Raw genomic sequence first — 27,918 nt, forward strand, 5'->3', positions numbered from 1 at the left:
CCAGAGCTCACTGCTGAGGTTGAAACGTCAACCCCACCGGAGGCCCCAGCTCAGTCCACAGTGTCTCCCGAAGAGTTTGGAACGTTGAGAGACCAGCAAGAGGTTACAGTCCGGCAGCTAAGCCCCTCTGAAGCGCATGGACATTCATTCACCAGTCCATCAGGAGGCCCTCACTCAGCCCGAAGAGCTTCCGAAGCAACCTTCCCCAAGCCAGCAAGAGAGCTCAGCTCCGTCTCCCGAGCCCCCTGAGGGTGTTGAACCTCCAGCAGTCCAGCAGGACTACCCAACGCAGCCACCAGCATCCTCTTTGGAGGATTCAGGTCACAGTCCACTGAAGGACGAGATGACATTTTCACCACTAGGTCTGCCTTTTATCTCCAGAGGTCATGAGTCCACACTGCCTGGTACAACAGTTATGCATGTGCATGTGGAGCTCACCGTGACTCCTCCAGAGCCTAGTGCCCATGTGGAACCTTCTCCAGTCTGGCAGGAGGGCCCTGCGAAGCCTTCGGTTCGCGCCGGGCAGCCTGAATTTTCCCCATCCCAATCCCAACCCGCTGGCCAAACTCCAGAGTTCCCTTGAAAATGTTGAAATTGATCTAGCCCAGCGAGGGGCCTCAGCTCAGACTCCAGATCATCTTCAGGAGGTAGGCCCTTCTCCAGTCCAACAGGAGGCTCCTGCTGGGCCACCAGAGCCCTCTATGGACGTTGAACCACCTGTGAACCAGCAGGAGGCCCCAGGTCTGCCACTAGAGCCTCCTGAAGAGGAGCCTGAGCTTTAGCCCGTGCCCAGGACGCTGCAGCTCCACCTTCAGAGCCACCTAAAAAGGTGGAACCTTCCCCACCTCAGCAGGCGACCGCCATCTTAACCTGCAGAACTGCCTGAGAATGTAGACTCATCCCCGGACCACCAAGGGGCCCTTCCTCAGTCTCCAGGTCCCGCCAAGGAGGCAGAACCTCCTCCAGTTCTGCACGAGGTCCCAGCTTGGCCGGCAGAGTCCTCTGGGCTGGCCCCGGCTCAGCCTCCAGAGCCACCTAAGGACGTGGTAGCTCCACCACCAATGCATTATGAGATGACCGTTCCAACACAAACCAAGTCAGGATCAAGCTCAGAATCCAACGTTGCCCATTATCACATTTCAACCTTTGGACCGGGACATGACCAGCACTCCAGAACCCACTGGTCAGGCTGAACATTCTGCAGCCCTAAAGGAGACTACAGCTCCCTCTCCAAAGCCCCCCGGAGGTAACCTATCCACATGCACACTGGGCTCAGCCTCCGAACCTGACTCGAGTCACAGATCAACCTTTCCATCTGGCACTCCCCAAAACTCCAGAACCCACTGTGGAGGTTGAACACTCTCCAACAATGCACGAGAACCCAACTCAGCTTCCACGGCCACCTACAGAGGTCGTAGCTCAACCTCCGGTGTATGAAGATGAGACAGTTTCAACACCAGCATCACCTGTGCTTATAGCCCTGGCAGACCCGGGGGCCTTTGACGACACGGGAGCCTCTGCTGCCTCCCAGCTGTTGGTCCCAACACAGGAATGGCTCGAGAACTTGGTTCCATTCCCGGGCAAGGAGTCAGCTCAAAAGCTGCCCGCAGAGCCAGGGCACTTTGCTGTTCCACGTCCGGATCTGCATGACAAGCTGGCTTGGCCACGAAGGCTCCAAGACGTGGCTCCGATGCAAGATTGGGATCAGCATCAGGCCCTGGCTCTGCCTCCTCGACTCAAAAGATTCAAACTGTGGGCCTAGATCAGGCTGCAGACCACCAGTCATTTCAAATCCTGGTTCCGCATCTAGATAGTGAGAGTTCAGAAGCAGCAAAGTTTGTCCTTTCACCCCTGAATCCGAGGAAAGATCTAGCTCAGCATCCGCGGCTTGCTAAGGTTGTTCGAACTCCACACCGATCTGTGTCCCCAGCTAAGCGTCAAAAACCAGGGTTGGAGGATGAGAAACGATCTTTGCGGATGGATGTCGATTATCCTGAAATTTCTCTAGAATCCCAGAAGGGCCCCGATGACTTGTCTGGAGGCCCCTGAGCCAGTTAAAACTAACCAATTTCAGCAAGAGGCCCTACCTATCTCAAAACCTAGAGACACCAGGAGAGCCAATCCTCTCCAGCCCAGCAGGAAGACCCAGCTGAGCCTCCACAGCGCCCCGAGGAGGCAGAACTTTCTCCAACCGAGCAGGAAGGAGGTCCCAGCTACGTATGTTGAGTCCGGGGAGGAGGTAGAACATTCTCTAACACAGCAGGAGGCCCCAGCTCATCCTCCGAAGCCCCCCGAGGACACAGAACTTTGTCCAACCCAGCAGCAGGTTCCAGATCCACCTGCACAGCCCCCGGAGGATGGAGAACTGTCACTAACGCGGCAGGAGGCTCCAGCTCAAAGTGCACAGTCCCTCCTGTGGATGTCGAACCTTCTCCTGGTCAGCAGGAGCAGCCAGTTCAGAAGCCTGCTGGGTCTCCTGGGGAGTGTAAACCTTCTTCAGTTCAGCAAGAGGCCCCAAGTCAGGCTCCCGAGTTCCCTGTGAAGAGTATAGCTCAAACTCCACCACATCATGAGGTGACGGTTCAACCCCCAAGTCAGGACCAAGCTCACGATTATAACTTGCCCGTCGTTACAGTTGTAGCCCAGACGTAGCCCACTAACCTGCGGGTGTGGTCATTACCATAAGCACACGGCCTACCGTGGGGGCTGAAACTTCTCCAGGCCAGCAGGAGACCTCAGCCCAGCGTCCAGGCCTCCCTGTGGAGGCCGAACCTTCTCCCAGTGAGCAGGGGCAGCCAGCTCAGACTTCGGGGTGTCCCGAGGAGAGTGAACCTTGTCCAATCCAACAGGAGCAATCAGCTCAGGCTCCAGAGCATCACGAAGTGACAGTTTTACCTCCACGTCACCAACACACTAAGTATTCAAACTTGCCCAATATTAACCCCCCAGGGCTGCAGCTTACCATAACAATAGAGGCGGCTGCAGAGGTGGGGACTTTTCCAGTCTGCCACCAGTCCACAGCTCAGCCCTCATGGCCAACTCATGACGCCGAACCTTCTACAACCCAGCAGGAGGTGCCCACTCTGCCTCCAGGGCCTCCTGAACAGGTGGAGCCTTTTTCATTTCAACAAGAAGCTTCAGTTCGACCTGCAGAACCTATTGAGGGGGAGAAACCCTCCTTAACCCAGCGGGAGGCTGCGGCCGAAAATCCACAGACCACTGAGGAGGAGGAACCTTCTGCCACCCGGCAGGACCCCTAGGTCAGCCTCTAGAGCTCCCTATTGAAGTCGTAGCTCAACCTCTAGAGCCTCAAGAGGTAACAGCGTCCCCTGTAGGGCACGATCAAGTTCAGCCTCCAACATTGCACACTGTTGCTGGTAAATCTATGAATGTCTTGGTTACCACTAGGGTCCAGAGCTCACTGCTGAGGTTGAAACGTCAACCCCACCGGAGGCCCCAGCTCAGTCCACAGTGTCTCCCGAAGAGTTTGGAACGTTGAGAGACCAGCAAGAGGTTACAGTCCGGCAGCTAAGCCCCTCTGAAGCGCATGGACATTCATTCACCAGTCCATCAGGAGGCCCTCACTCAGCCCGAAGAGCTTCCGAAGCAACCTTCCCCAAGCCAGCAAGAGAGCTCAGCTCCGTCTCCCGAGCCCCCTGAGGGTGTTGAACCTCCAGCAGTCCAGCAGGACTACCCAACGCAGCCACCAGCATCCTCTTTGGAGGATTCAGGTCACAGTCCACTGAAGGACGAGATGACATTTTCACCACTAGGTCTGCCTTTTATCTCCAGAGGTCATGAGTCCACACTGCCTGGTACAACAGTTATGCATGTGCATGTGGAGCTCACCGTGACTCCTCCAGAGCCTAGTGCCCATGTGGAACCTTCTCCAGTCTGGCAGGAGGGCCCTGCGAAGCCTTCGGTTCGCGCCGGGCAGCCTGAATTTTCCCCATCCCAATCCCAACCCGCTGGCCAAACTCCAGAGTTCCCTTGAAAATGTTGAAATTGATCTAGCCCAGCGAGGGGCCTCAGCTCAGACTCCAGATCATCTTCAGGAGGTAGGCCCTTCTCCAGTCCAACAGGAGGCTCCTGCTGGGCCACCAGAGCCCTCTATGGACGTTGAACCACCTGTGAACCAGCAGGAGGCCCCAGGTCTGCCACTAGAGCCTCCTGAAGAGGAGCCTGAGCTTTAGCCCGTGCCCAGGACGCTGCAGCTCCACCTTCAGAGCCACCTAAAAAGGTGGAACCTTCCCCACCTCAGCAGGCGACCGCCATCTTAACCTGCAGAACTGCCTGAGAATGTAGACTCATCCCCGGACCACCAAGGGGCCCTTCCTCAGTCTCCAGGTCCCGCCAAGGAGGCAGAACCTCCTCCAGTTCTGCACGAGGTCCCAGCTTGGCCGGCAGAGTCCTCTGGGCTGGCCCCGGCTCAGCCTCCAGAGCCACCTAAGGACGTGGTAGCTCCACCACCAATGCATTATGAGATGACCGTTCCAACACAAACCAAGTCAGGATCAAGCTCAGAATCCAACGTTGCCCATTATCACATTTCAACCTTTGGACCGGGACATGACCAGCACTCCAGAACCCACTGGTCAGGCTGAACATTCTGCAGCCCTAAAGGAGACTACAGCTCCCTCTCCAAAGCCCCCCGGAGGTAACCTATCCACATGCACACTGGGCTCAGCCTCCGAACCTGACTCGAGTCACAGATCAACCTTTCCATCTGGCACTCCCCAAAACTCCAGAACCCACTGTGGAGGTTGAACACTCTCCAACAATGCACGAGAACCCAACTCAGCTTCCACGGCCACCTACAGAGGTCGTAGCTCAACCTCCGGTGTATGAAGATGAGACAGTTTCAACACCAGCATCACCTGTGCTTATAGCCCTGGCAGACCCGGGGGCCTTTGACGACACGGGAGCCTCTGCTGCCTCCCAGCTGTTGGTCCCAACACAGGAATGGCTCGAGAACTTGGTTCCATTCCCGGGCAAGGAGTCAGCTCAAAAGCTGCCCGCAGAGCCAGGGCACTTTGCTGTTCCACGTCCGGATCTGCATGACAAGCTGGCTTGGCCACGAAGGCTCCAAGACGTGGCTCCGATGCAAGATTGGGATCAGCATCAGGCCCTGGCTCTGCCTCCTCGACTCAAAAGATTCAAACTGTGGGCCTAGATCAGGCTGCAGACCACCAGTCATTTCAAATCCTGGTTCCGCATCTAGATAGTGAGAGTTCAGAAGCAGCAAAGTTTGTCCTTTCACCCCTGAATCCGAGGAAAGATCTAGCTCAGCATCCGCGGCTTGCTAAGGTTGTTCGAACTCCACACCGATCTGTGTCCCCAGCTAAGCGTCAAAAACCAGGGTTGGAGGATGAGAAACGATCTTTGCGGATGGATGTCGATTATCCTGAAATTTCTCTAGAATCCCAGAAGGGCCCCGATGACTTGTCTGGAGGCCCCTGAGCCAGTTAAAACTAACCAATTTCAGCAAGAGGCCCTACCTATCTCAAAACCTAGAGACACCAGGAGAGCCAATCCTCTCCAGCCCAGCAGGAAGACCCAGCTGAGCCTCCACAGCGCCCCGAGGAGGCAGAACTTTCTCCAACCGAGCAGGAAGGAGGTCCCAGCTACGTATGTTGAGTCCGGGGAGGAGGTAGAACATTCTCTAACACAGCAGGAGGCCCCAGCTCATCCTCCGAAGCCCCCCGAGGACACAGAACTTTGTCCAACCCAGCAGCAGGTTCCAGATCCACCTGCACAGCCCCCGGAGGATGGAGAACTGTCTCTAACGCGGCAGGAGGCTCCAGCTCAAAGTGCACAGTCCCTCCTGTGGATGTCGAACCTTCTCCTGGTCAGCAGGAGCAGCCAGTTCAGAAGCCTGCTGGGTCTCCTGGGGAGTGTAAACCTTCTTCAGTTCAGCAAGAGGCCCCAAGTCAGGCTCCCGAGTTCCCTGTGAAGAGTATAGCTCAAACTCCACCACATCATGAGGTGACGGTTCAACCCCCAAGTCAGGACCAAGCTCACGATTATAACTTGCCCGTCGTTACAGTTGTAGCCCAGACGTAGCCCACTAACCTGCGGGTGTGGTCATTACCATAAGCACACGGCCTACCGTGGGGGCTGAAACTTCTCCAGGCCAGCAGGAGACCTCAGCCCAGCGTCCAGGCCTCCCTGTGGAGGCCGAACCTTCTCCCAGTGAGCAGAGGCAGCCAGCTCAGACTTCGGGGTGTCCCGAGGAGAGTGAACCTTGTCCAATCCAACAGGAGCAATCAGCTCAGGCTCCAGAGCATCACGAAGTGACAGTTTTACCTCCACGTCACCAACACACTAAGTATTCAAACTTGCCCAATATTAACCCCCCAGGGCTGCAGCTTACCATAACAATAGAGGCGGCTGCAGAGGTGGGGACTTTTCCAGTCTGCCACCAGTCCACAGCTCAGCCCTCATGGCCAACTCATGACGCCGAACCTTCTACAACCCAGCAGGAGGTGCCCACTCTGCCTCCAGGGCCTCCTGAACAGGTGGAGCCTTTTTCATTTCAACAAGAAGCTTCAGTTCGACCTGCAGAACCTATTGAGGGGGAGAAACCCTCCTTAACCCAGCGGGAGGCTGCGGCCGAAAATCCACAGACCACTGAGGAGGAGGAACCTTCTGCCACCCGGCAGGACCCCTAGGTCAGCCTCTAGAGCTCCCTATTGAAGTCGTAGCTCAACCTCTAGAGCCTCAAGAGGTAACAGCGTCCCCTGTAGGGCACGATCAAGTTCAGCCTCCAACATTGCACACTGTTGCTGGTAAATCTATGAATGTCTTGGTTACCACTAGGGTCCAGAGCTCACTGCTGAGGTTGAAACGTCAACCCCACCGGAGGCCCCAGCTCAGTCCACAGTGTCTCCCGAAGAGTTTGGAACGTTGAGAGACCAGCAAGAGGTTACAGTCCGGCAGCTAAGCCCCTCTGAAGCGCATGGACATTCATTCACCAGTCCATCAGGAGGCCCTCACTCAGCCCGAAGAGCTTCCGAAGCAACCTTCCCCAAGCCAGCAAGAGAGCTCAGCTCCGTCTCCCGAGCCCCCTGAGGGTGTTGAACCTCCAGCAGTCCAGCAGGACTACCCAACGCAGCCACCAGCATCCTCTTTGGAGGATTCAGGTCACAGTCCACTGAAGGACGAGATGACATTTTCACCACTAGGTCTGCCTTTTATCTCCAGAGGTCATGAGTCCACACTGCCTGGTACAACAGTTATGCATGTGCATGTGGAGCTCACCGTGACTCCTCCAGAGCCTAGTGCCCATGTGGAACCTTCTCCAGTCTGGCAGGAGGGCCCTGCGAAGCCTTCGGTTCGCGCCGGGCAGCCTGAATTTTCCCCATCCCAATCCCAACCCGCTGGCCAAACTCCAGAGTTCCCTTGAAAATGTTGAAATTGATCTAGCCCAGCGAGGGGCCTCAGCTCAGACTCCAGATCATCTTCAGGAGGTAGGCCCTTCTCCAGTCCAACAGGAGGCTCCTGCTGGGCCACCAGAGCCCTCTATGGACGTTGAACCACCTGTGAACCAGCAGGAGGCCCCAGGTCTGCCACTAGAGCCTCCTGAAGAGGAGCCTGAGCTTTAGCCCGTGCCCAGGACGCTGCAGCTCCACCTTCAGAGCCACCTAAAAAGGTGGAACCTTCCCCACCTCAGCAGGTGACCGCCATCTTAACCTGCAGAACTGCCTGAGAATGTAGACTCATCCCCGGACCACCAAGGGGCCCTTCCTCAGTCTCCAGGTCCCGCCAAGGAGGCAGAACCTCCTCCAGTTCTGCACGAGGTCCCAGCTTGGCCGGCAGAGTCCTCTGGGCTGGCCCCGGCTCAGCCTCCAGAGCCACCTAAGGACGTGGTAGCTCCACCACCAATGCATTATGAGATGACCGTTCCAACACAAACCAAGTCAGGATCAAGCTCAGAATCCAACGTTGCCCATTATCACATTTCAACCTTTGGACCGGGACATGACCAGCACTCCAGAACCCACTGGTCAGGCTGAACATTCTGCAGCCCTAAAGGAGACTACAGCTCCCTCTCTAAAGCCCCCCGGAGGTAACCTATCCACATGCACACTGGGCTCAGCCTCCGAACCTGACTCGAGTCACAGATCAACCTTTCCATCTGGCACTCCCCAAAACTCCAGAACCCACTGTGGAGGTTGAACACTCTCCAACAATGCACGAGAACCCAACTCAGCTTCCACGGCCACCTACAGAGTTCGTAGCTCAACCTCCGGTGTATGAAGATGAGACAGTTTCAACACCAGCATCACCTGTGCTTTTAGCCCTGGCAGACCCGGGGGCCTTTGACGACACGGGAGCCTCTGCTGCCTCCCAGCTGTTGGTCCCAACACAGGAATGGCTCGAGAACTTGGTTCCATTCCCGGGCAAGGAGTCAGCTCAAAAGCTGCCCGCAGAGCCAGGGCACTTTGCTGTTCCACGTCCGGATCTGCATGACAAGCTGGCTTGGCCACGAAGGCTCCAAGACGTGGCTCCGATGCAAGATTGGGATCAGCATCAGGCCCTGGCTCTGCCTCCTCGACTCAAAAGATTCAAACTGTGGGCCTAGATCAGGCTGCAGACCACCAGTCATTTCAAATCCTGGTTCCGCATCTAGATAGTGAGAGTTCAGAAGCAGCAAAGTTTGTCCTTTCACCCCTGAATCCGAGGAAAGATCTAGCTCAGCATCCGCGGCTTGCTAAGGTTGTTCGAACTCCACACCGATCTGTGTCCCCAGCTAAGCGTCAAAAACCAGGGTTGGAGGATGAGAAACGATCTTTGCGGATGGATGTCGATTATCCTGAAATTTCTCTAGAATCCCAGAAGGGCCCCGATGACTTGTCTGGAGGCCCCTGAGCCAGTTAAAACTAACCAATTTCAGCAAGAGGCCCTACCTATCTCAAAACCTAGAGACACCAGGAGAGCCAATCCTCTCCAGCCCAGCAGGAAGACCCAGCTGAGCCTCCACAGCGCCCCGAGGAGGCAGAACTTTCTCCAACCGAGCAGGAAGGAGGTCCCAGCTACGTATGTTGAGTCCGGGGAGGAGGTAGAACATTCTCTAACACAGCAGGAGGCCCCAGCTCATCCTCCGAAGCCCCCCGAGGACACAGAACTTTGTCCAACCCAGCAGCAGGTTCCAGATCCACCTGCACAGCCCCCGGAGGATGGAGAACTGTCTCTAACGCGGCAGGAGGCTCCAGCTCAAAGTGCACAGTCCCTCCTGTGGATGTCGAACCTTCTCCTGGTCAGCAGGAGCAGCCAGTTCAGAAGCCTGCTGGGTCTCCTGGGGAGTGTAAACCTTCTTCAGTTCAGCAAGAGGCCCCAAGTCAGGCTCCCGAGTTCCCTGTGAAGAGTATAGCTCAAACTCCACCACATCATGAGGTGACGGTTCAACCCCCAAGTCAGGACCAAGCTCACGATTATAACTTGCCCGTCGTTACAGTTGTAGCCCAGACGTAGCCCACTAACCTGCGGGTGTGGTCATTACCATAAGCACACGGCCTACCGTGGGGGCTGAAACTTCTCCAGGCCAGCAGGAGACCTCAGCCCAGCGTCCAGGCCTCCCTGTGGAGGCCGAACCTTCTCCCAGTGAGCAGGGGCAGCCAGCTCAGACTTCGGGGTGTCCCGAGGAGAGTGAACCTTGTCCAATCCAACAGGAGCAATCAGCTCAGGCTCCAGAGCATCACGAAGTGACAGTTTTACCTCCACGTCACCAACACACTAAGTATTCAAACTTGCCCAATATTAACCCCCCAGGGCTGCAGCTTACCATAACAATAGAGGCGGCTGCAGAGGTGGGGACTTTTCCAGTCTGCCACCAGTCCACAGCTCAGCCCTCATGGCCAACTCATGACGCCGAACCTTCTACAACCCAGCAGGAGGTGCCCACTCTGCCTCCAGGGCCTCCTGAACAGGTGGAGCCTTTTTCATTTCAACAAGAAGCTTCAGTTCGACCTGCAGAACCTATTGAGGGGGAGAAACCCTCCTTAACCCAGCGGGAGGCTGCGGCCGAAAATCCACAGACCACTGAGGAGGAGGAACCTTCTGCCACCCGGCAGGACCCCTAGGTCAGCCTCTAGAGCTCCCTATTGAAGTCGTAGCTCAACCTCTAGAGCCTCAAGAGGTAACAGCGTCCCCTGTAGGGGCACGATCAAGTTCAGCCTCCAACATTGCACACTGTTGCTGGTAAATCTATGAATGTCTTGGTTACCACTAGGGTCCAGAGCTCACTGCTGAGGTTGAAACGTCAACCCCACCGGAGGCCCCAGCTCAGTCCACAGTGTCTCCCGAAGAGTTTGGAACGTTGAGAGACCAGCAAGAGGTTACAGTCCGGCAGCTAAGCCCCTCTGAAGCGCATGGACATTCATTCACCAGTCCATCAGGAGGCCCTCACTCAGCCCGAAGAGCTTCCGAAGCAACCTTCCCCAAGCCAGCAAGAGAGCTCAGCTCCGTCTCCCGAGCCCCCTGAGGGTGTTGAACCTCCAGCAGTCCAGCAGGACTACCCAACGCAGCCACCAGCATCCTCTTTGGAGGATTCAGGTCACAGTCCACTGAAGGACGAGATGACATTTTCACCACTAGGTCTGCCTTTTATCTCCAGAGGTCATGAGTCCACACTGCCTGGTACAACAGTTATGCATGTGCATGTGGAGCTCACCGTGACTCCTCCAGAGCCTAGTGCCCATGTGGAACCTTCTCCAGTCTGGCAGGAGGGCCCTGCGAAGCCTTCGGTTCGCGCCGGGCAGCCTGAATTTTCCCCATCCCAATCCCAACCCGCTGGCCAAACTCCAGAGTTCCCTTGAAAATGTTGAAATTGATCTAGCCCAGCGAGGGGCCTCAGCTCAGACTCCAGATCATCTTCAGGAGGTAGGCCCTTCTCCAGTCCAACAGGAGGCTCCTGCTGGGCCACCAGAGCCCTCTATGGACGTTGAACCACCTGTGAACCAGCAGGAGGCCCCAGGTCTGCCACTAGAGCCTCCTGAAGAGGAGCCTGAGCTTTAGCCCGTGCCCAGGACGCTGCAGCTCCACCTTCAGAGCCACCTAAAAAGGTGGAACCTTCCCCACCTCAGCAGGCGACCGCCATCTTAACCTGCAGAACTGCCTGAGAATGTAGACTCATCCCCGGACCACCAAGGGGCCCTTCCTCAGTCTCCAGGTCCCGCCAAGGAGGCAGAACCTCCTCCAGTTCTGCACGAGGTCCCAGCTTGGCCGGCAGAGTCCTCTGGGCTGGCCCCGGCTCAGCCTCCAGAGCCACCTAAGGACGTGGTAGCTCCACCACCAATGCATTATGAGATGACCGTTCCAACACAAACCAAGTCAGGATCAAGCTCAGAATCCAACGTTGCCCATTATCACATTTCAACCTTTGGACCGGGACATGACCAGCACTCCAGAACCCACTGGTCAGGCTGAACATTCTGCAGCCCTAAAGGAGACTACAGCTCCCTCTCCAAAGCCCCCCGGAGGTAACCTATCCACATGCACACTGGGCTCAGCCTCCGAACCTGACTCGAGTCACAGATCAACCTTTCCATCTGGCACTCCCCAAAACTCCAGAACCCACTGTGGAGGTTGAACACTCTCCAACAATGCACGAGAACCCAACTCAGCTTCCACGGCCACCTACAGAGGTCGTAGCTCAACCTCCGGTGTATGAAGATGAGACAGTTTCAACACCAGCATCACCTGTGCTTATAGCCCTGGCAGACCCGGGGGCCTTTGACGACACGGGAGCCTCTGCTGCCTCCCAGCTGTTGGTCCCAACACAGGAATGGCTCGAGAACTTGGTTCCATTCCCGGGCAAGGAGTCAGCTCAAAAGCTGCCCGCAGAGCCAGGGCACTTTGCTGTTCCACGTCCGGATCTGCATGACAAGCTGGCTTGGCCACGAAGGCTCCAAGACGTGGCTCCGATGCAAGATTGGGATCAGCATCAGGCCCTGGCTCTGCCTCCTCGACTCAAAAGATTCAAACTGTGGGCCTAGATCAGGCTGCAGACCACCAGTCATTTCAAATCCTGGTTCCGCATCTAGATAGTGAGAGTTCAGAAGCAGCAAAGTTTGTCCTTTCACCCCTGAATCCGAGGAAAGATCTAGCTCAGCATCCGCGGCTTGCTAAGGTTGTTCGAACTCCACACCGATCTGTGTCCCCAGCTAAGCGTCAAAAACCAGGGTTGGAGGATGAGAAACGATCTTTGCGGATGGATGTCGATTATCCTGAAATTTCTCTAGAATCCCAGAAGGGCCCCGATGACTTGTCTGGAGGCCCCTGAGCCAGTTAAAACTAACCAATTTCAGCAAGAGGCCCTACCTATCTCAAAACCTAGAGACACCAGGAGAGCCAATCCTCTCCAGCCCAGCAGGAAGACCCAGCTGAGCCTCCACAGCGCCCCGAGGAGGCAGAACTTTCTCCAACCGAGCAGGAAGGAGGTCCCAGCTACGTATGTTGAGTCCGGGGAGGAGGTAGAACATTCTCTAACACAGCAGGAGGCCCCAGCTCATCCTCCGAAGCCCCCCGAGGACACAGAACTTTGTCCAACCCAGCAGCAGGTTCCAGATCCACCTGCACAGCCCCCGGAGGATGGAGAACTGTCTCTAACGCGGCAGGAGGCTCCAGCTCAAAGTGCACAGTCCCTCCTGTGGATGTCGAACCTTCTCCTGGTCAGCAGGAGCAGCCAGTTCAGAAGCCTGCTGGGTCTCCTGGGGAGTGTAAACCTTCTTCAGTTCAGCAAGAGGCCCCAAGTCAGGCTCCCGAGTTCCCTGTGAAGAGTATAGCTCAAACTCCACCACATCATGAGGTGACGGTTCAACCCCCAAGTCAGGACCAAGCTCACGATTATAACTTGCCCGTCGTTACAGTTGTAGCCCAGACGTAGCCCACTAACCTGCGGGTGTGGTCATTACCATAAGCACACGGCCTACCGTGGGGGCTGAAACTTCTCCAGGCCAGCAGGAGACCTCAGCCCAGCGTCCAGGCCTCCCTGTGGAGGCCGAACCTTCTCCCAGTGAGCAGGGGCAGCCAGCTCAGACTTCGGGGTGTCCCGAGGAGAGTGAACCTTGTCCAATCCAACAGGAGCAATCAGCTCAGGCTCCAGAGCATCACGAAGTGACAGTTTTACCTCCACGTCACCAACACACTAAGTATTCAAACTTGCCCAATATTAACCCCCCAGGGCTGCAGCTTACCATAACAATAGAGGCGGCTGCAGAGGTGGGGACTTTTCCAGTCTGCCACCAGTCCACAGCTCAGCCCTCATGGCCAACTCATGACGCCGAACCTTCTACAACCCAGCAGGAGGTGCCCACTCTGCCTCCAGGGCCTCCTGAACAGGTGGAGCCTTTTTCATTTCAACAAGAAGCTTCAGTTCGACCTGCAGAACCTATTGAGGGGGAGAAACCCTCCTTAACCCAGCGGGAGGCTGCGGCCGAAAATCCACAGACCACTGAGGAGGAGGAACCTTCTGCCACCCGGCAGGACCCCTAGGTCAGCCTCTAGAGCTCCCTATTGAAGTCGTAGCTCAACCTCTAGAGCCTCAAGAGGTAACAGCGTCCCCTGTAGGGGCACGATCAAGTTCAGCCTCCAACATTGCACACTGTTGCTGGTAAATCTATGAATGTCTTGGTTACCACTAGGGTCCAGAGCTCACTGCTGAGGTTGAAACGTCAACCCCACCGGAGGCCCCAGCTCAGTCCACAGTGTCTCCCGAAGAGTTTGGAACGTTGAGAGACCAGCAAGAGGTTACAGTCCGGCAGCTAAGCCCCTCTGAAGCGCATGGACATTCATTCACCAGTCCATCAGGAGGCCCTCACTCAGCCCGAAGAGCTTCCGAAGCAACCTTCCCCAAGCCAGCAAGAGAGCTCAGCTCCGTCTCCCGAGCCCCCTGAGGGTGTTGAACCTCCAGCAGTCCAGCAGGACTACCCAACGCAGCCACCAGCATCCTCTTTGGAGGATTCAGGTCACAGTCCACTGAAGGACGAGATGACATTTTCACCACTAGGTCTGCCTTTTATCTCCAGAGGTCATGAGTCCACACTGCCTGGTACAACAGTTATGCATGTGCATGTGGAGCTCACCGTGACTCCTCCAGAGCCTAGTGCCCATGTGGAACCTTCTCCAGTCTGGCAGGAGGGCCCTGCGAAGCCTTCGGTTCGCGCCGGGCAGCCTGAATTTTCCCCATCCCAATCCCAACCCGCTGGCCAAACTCCAGAGTTCCCTTGAAAATGTTGAAATTGATCTAGCCCAGCGAGGGGCCTCAGCTCAGACTCCAGATCATCTTCAGGAGGTAGGCCCTTCTCCAGTCCAACAGGAGGCTCCTGCTGGGCCACCAGAGCCCTCTATGGACGTTGAACCACCTGTGAACCAGCAGGAGGCCCCAGGTCTGCCACTAGAGCCTCCTGAAGAGGAGCCTGAGCTTTAGCCCGTGCCCAGGACGCTGCAGCTCCACCTTCAGAGCCACCTAAAAAGGTGGAACCTTCCCCACCTCAGCAGGCGACCGCCATCTTAACCTGCAGAACTGCCTGAGAATGTAGACTCATCCCCGGACCACCAAGGGGCCCTTCCTCAGTCTCCAGGTCCCGCCAAGGAGGCAGAACCTCCTCCAGTTCTGCACGAGGTCCCAGCTTGGCCGGCAGAGTCCTCTGGGCTGGCCCCGGCTCAGCCTCCAGAGCCACCTAAGGACGTGGTAGCTCCACCACCAATGCATTATGAGATGACCGTTCCAACACAAACCAAGTCAGGATCAAGCTCAGAATCCAACGTTGCCCATTATCACATTTCAACCTTTGGACCGGGACATGACCAGCACTCCAGAACCCACTGGTCAGGCTGAACATTCTGCAGCCCTAAAGGAGACTACAGCTCCCTCTCCAAAGCCCCCCGGAGGTAACCTATCCACATGCACACTGGGCTCAGCCTCCGAACCTGACTCGAGTCACAGATCAACCTTTCCATCTGGCACTCCCCAAAACTCCAGAACCCACTGTGGAGGTTGAACACTCTCCAACAATGCACGAGAACCCAACTCAGCTTCCACGGCCACCTACAGAGGTCGTAGCTCAACCTCCGGTGTATGAAGATGAGACAGTTTCAACACCAGCATCACCTGTGCTTATAGCCCTGGCAGACCCGGGGGCCTTTGACGACACGGGAGCCTCTGCTGCCTCCCAGCTGTTGGTCCCAACACAGGAATGGCTCGAGAACTTGGTTCCATTCCCGGGCAAGGAGTCAGCTCAAAAGCTGCCCGCAGAGCCAGGGCACTTTGCTGTTCCACGTCCGGATCTGCATGACAAGCTGGCTTGGCCACGAAGGCTCCAAGACGTGGCTCCGATGCAAGATTGGGATCAGCATCAGGCCCTGGCTCTGCCTCCTCGACTCAAAAGATTCAAACTGTGGGCCTAGATCAGGCTGCAGACCACCAGTCATTTCAAATCCTGGTTCCGCATCTAGATAGTGAGAGTTCAGAAGCAGCAAAGTTTGTCCTTTCACCCCTGAATCCGAGGAAAGATCTAGCTCAGCATCCGCGGCTTGCTAAGGTTGTTCGAACTCCACACCGATCTGTGTCCCCAGCTAAGCGTCAAAAACCAGGGTTGGAGGATGAGAAACGATCTTTGCGGATGGATGTCGATTATCCTGAAATTTCTCTAGAATCCCAGAAGGGCCCCGATGACTTGTCTGGAGGCCCCTGAGCCAGTTAAAACTAACCAATTTCAGCAAGAGGCCCTACCTATCTCAAAACCTAGAGACACCAGGAGAGCCAATCCTCTCCAGCCCAGCAGGAAGACCCAGCTGAGCCTCCACAGCGCCCCGAGGAGGCAGAACTTTCTCCAACCGAGCAGGAAGGAGGTCCCAGCTACGTATGTTGAGTCCGGGGAGGAGGTAGAACATTCTCTAACACAGCAGGAGGCCCCAGCTCATCCTCCGAAGCCCCCCGAGGACACAGAACTTTGTCCAACCCAGCAGCAGGTTCCAGATCCACCTGCACAGCCCCCGGAGGATGGAGAACTGTCTCTAACGCGGCAGGAGGCTCCAGCTCAAAGTGCACAGTCCCTCCTGTGGATGTCGAACCTTCTCCTGGTCAGCAGGAGCAGCCAGTTCAGAAGCCTGCTGGGTCTCCTGGGGAGTGTAAACCTTCTTCAGTTCAGCAAGAGGCCCCAAGTCAGGCTCCCGAGTTCCCTGTGAAGAGTATAGCTCAAACTCCACCACATCATGAGGTGACGGTTCAACCCCCAAGTCAGGACCAAGCTCACGATTATAACTTGCCCGTCGTTACAGTTGTAGCCCAGACGTAGCCCACTAACCTGCGGGTGTGGTCATTACCATAAGCACACGGCCTACCGTGGGGGCTGAAACTTCTCCAGGCCAGCAGGAGACCTCAGCCCAGCGTCCAGGCCTCCCTGTGGAGGCCGAACCTTCTCCCAGTGAGCAGGGGCAGCCAGCTCAGACTTCGGGGTGTCCCGAGGAGAGTGAACCTTGTCCAATCCAACAGGAGCAATCAGCTCAGGCTCCAGAGCATCACGAAGTGACAGTTTTACCTCCACGTCACCAACACACTAAGTATTCAAACTTGCCCAATATTAACCCCCCAGGGCTGCAGCTTACCATAACAATAGAGGCGGCTGCAGAGGTGGGGACTTTTCCAGTCTGCCACCAGTCCACAGCTCAGCCCTCATGGCCAACTCATGACGCCGAACCTTCTACAACCCAGCAGGAGGTGCCCACTCTGCCTCCAGGGCCTCCTGAACAGGTGGAGCCTTTTTCATTTCAACAAGAAGCTTCAGTTCGACCTGCAGAACCTATTGAGGGGGAGAAACCCTCCTTAACCCAGCGGGAGGCTGCGGCCGAAAATCCACAGACCACTGAGGAGGAGGAACCTTCTGCCACCCGGCAGGACCCCTAGGTCAGCCTCTAGAGCTCCCTATTGAAGTCGTAGCTCAACCTCTAGAGCCTCAAGAGGTAACAGCGTCCCCTGTAGGGCACGATCAAGTTCAGCCTCCAACATTGCACACTGTTGCTGGTAAATCTATGAATGTCTTGGTTACCACTAGGGTCCAGAGCTCACTGCTGAGGTTGAAACGTCAACCCCACCGGAGGCCCCAGCTCAGTCCACAGTGTCTCCCGAAGAGTTTGGAACGTTGAGAGACCAGCAAGAGGTTACAGTCCGGCAGCTAAGCCCCTCTGAAGCGCATGGACATTCATTCACCAGTCCATCAGGAGGCCCTCACTCAGCCCGAAGAGCTTCCGAAGCAACCTTCCCCAAGCCAGCAAGAGAGCTCAGCTCCGTCTCCCGAGCCCCCTGAGGGTGTTGAACCTCCAGCAGTCCAGCAGGACTACCCAACGCAGCCACCAGCATCCTCTTTGGAGGATTCAGGTCACAGTCCACTGAAGGACGAGATGACATTTTCACCACTAGGTCTGCCTTTTATCTCCAGAGGTCATGAGTCCACACTGCCTGGTACAACAGTTATGCATGTGCATGTGGAGCTCACCGTGACTCCTCCAGAGCCTAGTGCCCATGTGGAACCTTCTCCAGTCTGGCAGGAGGGCCCTGCGAAGCCTTCGGTTCGCGCCGGGCAGCCTGAATTTTCCCCATCCCAATCCCAACCCGCTGGCCAAACTCCAGAGTTCCCTTGAAAATGTTGAAATTGATCTAGCCCAGCGAGGGGCCTCAGCTCAGACTCCAGATCATCTTCAGGAGGTAGGCCCTTCTCCAGTCCAACAGGAGGCTCCTGCTGGGCCACCAGAGCCCTCTATGGACGTTGAACCACCTGTGAACCAGAAGGAGGCCCCAGGTCTGCCACTAGAGCCTCCTGAAGAGGAGCCTGAGCTTTAGCCCGTGCCCAGGACGCTGCAGCTCCACCTTCAGAGCCACCTAAAAAGGTGGAACCTTCCCCACCTCAGCAGGTGACCGCCATCTTAACCTGCAGAACTGCCTGAGAATGTAGACTCATCCCCGGACCACCAAGGGGCCCTTCCTCAGTCTCCAGGTCCCGCCAAGGAGGCAGAACCTCCTCCAGTTCTGCACGAGGTCCCAGCTTGGCCGGCAGAGTCCTCTGGGCTGGCCCCGGCTCAGCCTCCAGAGCCACCTAAGGACGTGGTAGCTCCACCACCAATGCATTATGAGATGACCCTTCCAACACAAACCAAGTCAGGATCAAGCTCAGAATCCAACGTTGCCCATTATCACATTTCAACCTTTGGACCGGGACATGACCAGCACTCCAGAACCCACTGGTCAGGCTGAACATTCTGCAGCCCTAAAGGAGACTACAGCTCCCTCTCCAAAGCCCCCCGGAGGTAACCTATCCACATGCACACTGGGCTCAGCCTCCGAACCTGACTCGAGTCACAGATCAACCTTTCCATCTGGCACTCCCCAAAACTCCAGAACCCACTGTGGAGGTTGAACACTCTCCAACAATGCACGAGAACCCAACTCAGCTTCCACGGCCACCTACAGAGGTCGTAGCTCAACCTCCGGTGTATGAAGATGAGACAGTTTCAACACCAGCATCACCTGTGCTTATAGCCCTGGCAGACCCGGGGGCCTTTGACGACACGGGAGCCTCTGCTGCCTCCCAGCTGTTGGTCCCAACACAGGAATGGCTCGAGAACTTGGTTCCATTCCCGGGCAAGGATTCAGCTCAAAAGCTGCCCACAGAGCCAGGGCACTTTGCTGTTCCACGTCCGGATCTGCATGACAAGCTGGCTTGGCCACGAAGGCTCCAAGACGTGGCTCCGATGCAAGATTGGGATCAGCATCAGGCCCTGGCTCTGCCTCCTCGACTCAAAAGATTCAAACTGTGGGCCTAGATCAGGCTGCAGACCACCAGTCATTTCAAATCCTGGTTCCGCATCTAGATAGTGAGAGTTCAGAAGCAGCAAAGTTTGTCCTTTCACCCCTGAATCCGAGGAAAGATCTAGCTCAGCATCCGCGGCTTGCTAAGGTTGTTCGAACTCCACACCGATCTGTGTCCCCAGCTAAGCGTCAAAAACCAGGGTTGGAGGATGAGAAACGATCTTTGCGGATGGATGTCGATTATCCTGAAATTTCTCTAGAATCCCAGAAGGGCCCCGATGACTTGTCTGGAGGCCCCTGAGCCAGTTAAAACTAACCAATTTCAGCAAGAGGCCCTACCTATCTCAAAACCTAGAGACACCAGGAGAGCCAATCCTCTCCAGCCCAGCAGGAAGACCCAGCTGAGCCTCCACAGCGCCCCGAGGAGGCAGAACTTTCTCCAACCGAGCAGGAAGGAGGTCCCAGCTACGTATGTTGAGTCCGGGGAGGAGGTAGAACATTCTCTAACACAGCAGGAGGCCCCAGCTCATCCTCCGAAGCCCCCCGAGGACACAGAACTTTGTCCAACCCAGCAGCAGGTTCCAGATCCACCTGCACAGCCCCCGGAGGATGGAGAACTGTCTCTAACGCGGCAGGAGGCTCCAGCTCAAAGTGCACAGTCCCTCCTGTGGATGTCGAACCTTCTCCTGGTCAGCAGGAGCAGCCAGTTCAGAAGCCTGCTGGGTCTCCTGGGGAGTGTAAACCTTCTTCAGTTCAGCAAGAGGCCCCAAGTCAGGCTCCCGAGTTCCCTGTGAAGAGTATAGCTCAAACTCCACCACATCATGAGGTGACGGTTCAACCCCCAAGTCAGGACCAAGCTCACGATTATAACTTGCCCGTCGTTACAGTTGTAGCCCAGACGTAGCCCACTAACCTGCGGGTGTGGTCATTACCATAAGCACACGGCCTACCGTGGGGGCTGAAACTTCTCCAGGCCAGCAGGAGACCTCAGCCCAGCGTCCAGGCCTCCCTGTGGAGGCCGAACCTTCTCCCAGTGAGCAGGGGCAGCCAGCTCAGACTTCGGGGTGTCCCGAGGAGAGTGAACCTTGTCCAATCCAACAGGAGCAATCAGCTCAGGCTCCAGAGCATCACGAAGTGACAGTTTTACCTCCACGTCACCAACACACTAAGTATTCAAACTTGCCCAATATTAAGCCCCCAGGGCTGCAGCTTACCATAACAATAGAGGCGGCTGCAGAGGTGGGGACTTTTCCAGTCTGCCACCAGTCCACAGCTCAGCCCTCATGGCCAACTCATGACGCCGAACCTTCTACAACCCAGCAGGAGGTGCCCACTCTGCCTCCAGGGCCTCCTGAACAGGTGGAGCCTTTTTCATTTCAACAAGAAGCTTCAGTTCGACCTGCAGAACCTATTGAGGGGGAGAAACCCTCCTTAACCCAGCGGGAGGCTGCGGCCGAAAATCCACAGACCACTGAGGAGGAGGAACCTTCTGCCACCCGGCAGGACCCCTAGGTCAGCCTCTAGAGCTCCCTATTGAAGTCGTAGCTCAACCTCTAGAGCCTCAAGAGGTAACAGCGTCCCCTGTAGGGCACGATCAAGTTCAGCCTCCAACATTGCACACTGTTGCTGGTAAATCTATGAATGTCTTGGTTACCACTAGGGTCCAGAGCTCACTGCTGAGGTTGAAACGTCAACCCCACCGGAGGCCCCAGCTCAGTCCACAGTGTCTCCCGAAGAGTTTGGAACGTTGAGAGACCAGCAAGAGGTTACAGTCCGGCAGCTAAGCCCCTCTGAAGCGCATGGACATTCATTCACCAGTCCATCAGGAGGCCCTCACTCAGCCCGAAGAGCTTCCGAAGCAACCTTCCCCAAGCCAGCAAGAGAGCTCAGCTCCGTCTCCCGAGCCCCCTGAGGGTGTTGAACCTCCAGCAGTCCAGCAGGACTACCCAACGCAGCCACCAGCATCCTCTTTGGAGGATTCAGGTCACAGTCCACTGAAGGACGAGATGACATTTTCACCACTAGGTCTGCCTTTTATCTCCAGAGGTCATGAGTCCACACTGCCTGGTACAACAGTTATGCATGTGCATGTGGAGCTCACCGTGACTCCTCCAGAGCCTAGTGCCCATGTGGAACCTTCTCCAGTCTGGCAGGAGGGCCCTGCGAAGCCTTCGGTTCGCGCCGGGCAGCCTGAATTTTCCCCATCCCAATCCCAACCCGCTGGCCAAACTCCAGAGTTCCCTTGAAAATGTTGAAATTGATCTAGCCCAGCGAGGGGCCTCAGCTCAGACTCCAGATCATCTTCAGGAGGTAGGCCCTTCTCCAGTCCAACAGGAGGCTCCTGCTGGGCCACCAGAGCCCTCTATGGACGTTGAACCACCTGTGAACCAGCAGGAGGCCCCAGGTCTGCCACTAGAGCCTCCTGAAGAGGAGCCCGAGCTTTAGCCCGTGCCCAGGACGCTGCAGCTCCACCTTCAGAGCCACCTAAAAAGGTGGAACCTTCCCCACCTCAGCAGGTGACCGCCATCTTAACCTGCAGAACTGCCTGAGAATGTAGACTCATCCCCGGACCACCAAGGGGCCCTTCCTCAGTCTCCAGGTCCCGCCAAGGAGGCAGAACCTCCTCCAGTTCTGCACGAGGTCCCAGCTTGGCCGGCAGAGTCCTCTGGGCTGGCCCCGGCTCAGCCTCCAGAGCCACCTAAGGACGTGGTAGCTCCACCACCAATGCATTATGAGATGACCGTTCCAACACAAACCAAGTCAGGATCAAGCTCAGAATCCAACGTTGCCCATTATCACATTTCAACCTTTGGGCCGGGACATGACCAGCACTCCAGAACCCACTGGTCAGGCTGAACATTCTGCAGCCCTAAAGGAGACTACAGCTCCCTCTCCAAAGCCCCCCGGAGGTAACCTATCCACATGCACACTGGGCTCAGCCTCCGAACCTGACTCGAGTCACAGATCAACCTTTCCATCTGGCACTCCCCAAAACTCCAGAACCCACTGTGGAGGTTGAACACTCTCCAACAATGCACGAGAACCCAACTCAGCTTCCACGGCCACCTACAGAGGTCGTAGCTCAACCTCCGGTGTATGAAGATGAGACAGTTTCAACACCAGCATCACCTGTGCTTATAGCCCTGGCAGACCCGGGGGCCTTTGACGACACGGGAGCCTCTGCTGCCTCCCAGCTGTTGGTCCCAACACAGGAATGGCTCGAGAACTTGGTTCCATTCCCGGGCAAGGAGTCAGCTCAAAAGCTGCCCGCAGAGCCAGGGCACTTTGCTGTTCCACGTCCGGATCTGCATGACAAGCTGGCTTGGCCACGAAGGCTCCAAGACGTGGCTCCGATGCAAGATTGGGATCAGCATCAGGCCCTGGCTCTGCCTCCTCGACTCAAAAGATTCAAACTGTGGGCCTAGATCAGGCTGCAGACCACCAGTCATTTCAAATCCTGGTTCCGCATCTAGATAGTGAGAGTTCAGAAGCAGCAAAGTTTGTCCTTTCACCCCTGAATCCGAGGAAAGATCTAGCTCAGCATCCGCGGCTTGCTAAGGTTGTTCGAACTCCACACCGATCTGTGTCCCCAGCTAAGCGTCAAAAACCAGGGTTGGAGGATGAGAAACGATCTTTGCGGATGGATGTCGATTATCCTGAAATTTCTCTAGAATCCCAGAAGGGCCCCGATGACTTGTCTGGAGGCCCCTGAGCCAGTTAAAACTAACCAATTTCAGCAAGAGGCCCTACCTATCTCAAAACCTAGAGACACCAGGAGAGCCAATCCTCTCCAGCCCAGCAGGAAGACCCAGCTGAGCCTCCACAGCGCCCCGAGGAGGCAGAACTTTCTCCAACCGAGCAGGAAGGAGGTCCCAGCTACGTATGTTGAGTCCGGGGAGGAGGTAGAACATTCTCTAACACAGCAGGAGGCCCCAGCTCATCCTCCGAAGCCCCCCGAGGACACAGAACTTTGTCCAACCCAGCAGCAGGTTCCAGATCCACCTGCACAGCCCCCGGAGGATGGAGAACTGTCTCTAACGCGGCAGGAGGCTCCAGCTCAAAGTGCACAGTCCCTCCTGTGGATGTCGAACCTTCTCCTGGTCAGCAGGAGCAGCCAGTTCAGAAGCCTGCTGGGTCTCGTGGGGAGTGTAAACCTTCTTCAGTTCAGCAAGAGGCCCCAAGTCAGGCTCTCGAGTTCCCTGTGAAGAGTATAGCTCAAACTCCACCACATCATGAGGTGACGGTTCAACCCCCAAGTCAGGACCAAGCTCACGATTATAACTTGCCCGTCGTTACAGTTGTAGCCCAGACGTAGCCCACTAACCTGCGGGTGTGGTCATTACCATAAGCACACGGCCTACCGTGGGGGCTGAAACTTCTCCAGGCCAGCAGGAGACCTCAGCCCAGCGTCCAGGCCTCCCTGTGGAGGCCGAACCTTCTCCCAGTGAGCAGGGGCAGCCAGCTCAGACTTCGGGGTGGCCCGAGGAGAGTGAACCTTGTCCAATCCAACAGGAGCAATCAGCTCAGGCTCCAGAGCATCACGAAGTGACAGTTTTACCTCCACGTCACCAACACACTAAGTATTCAAACTTGCCCAATATTAAGCCCCCAGGGCTGCAGCTTACCATAACAATAGAGGCGGCTGCAGAGGTGGGGACTTTTCCAGTCTGCCACCAGTCCACAGCTCAGCCCTCATGGCCAACTCATGACGCCGAACCTTCTACAACCCAGCAGGAGGTGCCCACTCTGCCTCCAGGGCCTCCTGAACAGGTGGAGCCTTTTTCATTTCAACAAGAAGCTTCAGTTCGACCTGCAGAACCTATTGAGGGGGAGAAACCCTCCTTAACCCAGCGGGAGGCTGCGGCCGAAAATCCACAGACCACTGAGGAGGAGGAACCTTCTGCCACCCGGCAGGACCCCTAGGTCAGCCTCTAGAGCTCCCTATTGAAGTCGTAGCTCAACCTCTAGAGCCTCAAGAGGTAACAGCGTCCCCTGTAGGGCACGATCAAGTTCAGTCTCCAACATTGCACACTGTTGCTGGTAAATCTATGAATGTCTTGGTTACCACTAGGGTCCAGAGCTCACTGCTGAGGTTGAAACGTCAACCCCACCGGAGGCCCCAGCTCAGTCCACAGTGTCTCCCGAAGAGTTTGGAACGTTGAGAGACCAGCAAGAGGTTACAGTCCGGCAGCTAAGCCCCTCTGAAGCGCATGGACATTCATTCACCAGTCCATCAGGAGGCCCTCACTCAGCCCGAAGAGCTTCCGAAGCAACCTTCCCCAAGCCAGCAAGAGAGCTCAGCTCCGTCTCCCGAGCCCCCTGAGGGTGTTGAACCTCCAGCAGTCCAGCAGGACTACCCAACGCAGCCACCAGCATCCTCTTTGGAGGATTCAGGTCACAGTCCACTGAAGGACGAGATGACATTTTCACCACTAGGTCTGCCTTTTATCTCCAGAGGTCATGAGTCCACACTGCCTGGTACAACAGTTATGCATGTGCATGTGGAGCTCACCGTGACTCCTCCAGAGCCTAGTGCCCATGTGGAACCTTCTCCAGTCTGGCAGGAGGGCCCTGCGAAGCCTTCGGTTCGCGCCGGGCAGCTTGAATTTTCCCCATCCCAATCCCAACCCGCTGGCCAAACTCCAGAGTTCCCTTGAAAATGTTGAAATTGATCTAGCCCAGCGAGGGGCCTCAGCTCAGACTCCAGATCATCTTCAGGAGGTAGGCCCTTCTCCAGTCCAACAGGAGGCTCCTGCTGGGCCACCAGAGCCCTCTATGGACGTTGAACCACCTGTGAACCAGCAGGAGGCCCCAGGTCTGCCACTAGAGCCTCCTGAAGAGGAGCCCGAGCTTTAGCCCGTGCCCAGGACGCTGCAGCTCCACCTTCAGAGCCACCTAAAAAGGTGGAACCTTCCCCACCTCAGCAGGTGACCGCCATCTTAACCTGCAGAACTGCCTGAGAATGTAGACTCATCCCCGGACCACCAAGGGGCCCTTCCTCAGTCTCCAGGTCCCGCCAAGGAGGCAGAACCTCCTCCAGTTCTGCACGAGGTCCCAGCTTGGCCGGCAGAGTCCTCTGGGCTGGCCCCGGCTCAGCCTCCAGAGCCACCTAAGGACGTGGTAGCTCCACCACCAATGCATTATGAGATGACCGTTCCAACACAAACCAAGTCAGGATCAAGCTCAGAATCCAACGTTGCCCATTATCACATTTCAACCTTTGGGCCGGGACATGACCAGCACTCCAGAACCCACTGGTCAGGCTGAACATTCTGCAGCCCTAAAGGAGACTACAGCTCCCTCTCCAAAGCCCCCCGGAGGTAACCTATCCACATGCACACTGGGCTCAGCCTCCGAACCTGACTCGAGTCACAGATCAACCTTTCCATCTGGCACTCCCCAAAACTCCAGAACCCACTGTGGAGGTTGAACACTCTCCAACAATGCACGAGAACCCAACTCAGCTTCCACGGCCACCTACAGAGGTCGTAGCTCAACCTCCGGTGTATGAAGATGAGACAGTTTCAACACCAGCATCACCTGTGCTTATAGCCCTGGCAGACCCGGGGGCCTTTGACGACACGGGAGCCTCTGCTGCCTCCCAGCTGTTGGTCCCAACACAGGAATGGCTCGAGAACTTGGTTCCATTCCCGGGCAAGGAGTCAGCTCAAAAGCTGCCCGCAGAGCCAGGGCACTTTGCTGTTCCACGTCCGGATCTGCATGACAAGCTGGCTTGGCCACGAAGGCTCCAAGACGTGGCTCCGATGCAAGATTGGGATCAGCATCAGGCCCTGGCTCTGCCTCCTCGACTCAAAAGATTCAAACTGTGGGCCTAGATCAGGCTGCAGACCACCAGTCATTTCAAATCCTGGTTCCGCATCTAGATAGTGAGAGTTCAGAAGCAGCAAAGTTTGTCCTTTCACCCCTGAATCCGAGGAAAGATCTAGCTCAGCATCCGCGGCTTGCTAAGGTTGTTCGAACTCCACACCGATCTGTGTCCCCAGCTAAGCGTCAAAAACCAGGGTTGGAGGATGAGAAACGATCTTTGCGGATGGATGTCGATTATCCTGAAATTTCTCTAGAATCCCAGAAGGGCCCCGATGACTTGTCTGGAGGCCCCTGAGCCAGTTAAAACTAACCAATTTCAGCAAGAGGCCCTACCTATCTCAAAACCTAGAGACACCAGGAGAGCCAATCCTCTCCAGCCCAGCAGGAAGACCCAGCTGAGCCTCCACAGCGCCCCGAGGAGGCAGAACTTTCTCCAACCGAGCAGGAAGGAGGTCCCAGCTACGTATGTTGAGTCCGGGGAGGAGGTAGAACATTCTCTAACACAGCAGGAGGCCCCAGCTCATCCTCCGAAGCCCCCCGAGGACACAGAACTTTGTCCAACCCAGCAGCAGGTTCCAGATCCACCTGCACAGCCCCCGGAGGATGGAGAACTGTCTCTAACGCGGCAGGAGGCTCCAGCTCAAAGTGCACAGTCCCTCCTGTGGATGTCGAACCTTCTCCTGGTCAGCAGGAGCAGCCAGTTCAGAAGCCTGCTGGGTCTCGTGGGGAGTGTAAACCTTCTTCAGTTCAGCAAGAGGCCCCAAGTCAGGCTCCCGAGTTCCCTGTGAAGAGTATAGCTCAAACTCCACCACATCATGAGGTGACGGTTCAACCCCCAAGTCAGGACCAAGCTCACGATTATAACTTGCCCGTCGTTACAGTTGTAGCCCAGACGTAGCCCACTAACCTGCGGGTGTGGTCATTACCATAAGCACACGGCCTACCGTGGGGGCTGAAACTTCTCCAGGCCAGCAGGAGACCTCAGCCCAGCGTCCAGGCCTCCCTGTGGAGGCCGAACCTTCTCCCAGTGAGCAGGGGCAGCCAGCTCAGACTTCGGGGTGGCCCGAGGAGAGTGAACCTTGTCCAATCCAACAGGAGCAATCAGCTCAGGCTCCAGAGCATCACGAAGTGACAGTTTTACCTCCACGTCACCAACACACTAAGTATTCAAACTTGCCCAATATTAAGCCCCCAGGGCTGCAGCTTACCATAACAATAGAGGCGGCTGCAGAGGTGGGGACTTTTCCAGTCTGCCACCAGTCCACAGCTCAGCCCTCATGGCCAACTCATGACGCCGAACCTTCTACAACCCAGCAGGAGGTGCCCACTCTGCCTCCAGGGCCTCCTGAACAGGTGGAGCCTTTTTCATTTCAACAAGAAGCTTCAGTTCGACCTGCAGAACCTATTGAGGGGGAGAAACCCTCCTTAACCCAGCGGGAGGCTGCGGCCGAAAATCCACAGACCACTGAGGAGGAGGAACCTTCTGCCACCCGGCAGGACCCCTAGGTCAGCCTCTAGAGCTCCCTATTGAAGTCGTAGCTCAACCTCTAGAGCCTCAAGAGGTAACAGCGTCCCCTGTAGGGCACGATCAAGTTCAGTCTCCAACATTGCACACTGTTGCTGGTAAATCTATGAATGTCTTGGTTACCACTAGGGTCCAGAGCTCACTGCTGAGGTTGAAACGTCAACCCCACCGGAGGCCCCAGCTCAGTCCACAGTGTCTCCCGAAGAGTTTGGAACGTTGAGAGACCAGCAAGAGGTTACAGTCCGGCAGCTAAGCCCCTCTGAAGCGCATGGACATTCATTCACCAGTCCATCAGGAGGCCCTCACTCAGCCCGAAGAGCTTCCGAAGCAACCTTCCCCAAGCCAGCAAGAGAGCTCAGCTCCGTCTCCCGAGCCCCCTGAGGGTGTTGAACCTCCAGCAGTCCAGCAGGACTACCCAACGCAGCCACCAGCATCCTCTTTGGAGGATTCAGGTCACAGTCCACTGAAGGACGAGATGACATTTTCACCACTAGGTCTGCCTTTTATCTCCAGAGGTCATGAGTCCACACTGCCTGGTACAACAGTTATGCATGTGCATGTGGAGCTCACCGTGACTCCTCCAGAGCCTAGTGCCCATGTGGAACCTTCTCCAGTCTGGCAGGAGGGCCCTGCGAAGCCTTCGGTTCGCGCCGGGCAGCTTGAATTTTCCCCATCCCAATCCCAACCCGCTGGCCAAACTCCAGAGTTCCCTTGAAAATGTTGAAATTGATCTAGCCCAGCGAGGGGCCTCAGCTCAGAC

The sequence above is a fragment of the Cynocephalus volans genome, chromosome 12 (assembly GCF_027409185.1).
Source record: "Cynocephalus volans isolate mCynVol1 chromosome 12, mCynVol1.pri, whole genome shotgun sequence".
NCBI lineage: Eukaryota > Metazoa > Chordata > Mammalia > Dermoptera > Cynocephalidae > Cynocephalus > Cynocephalus volans.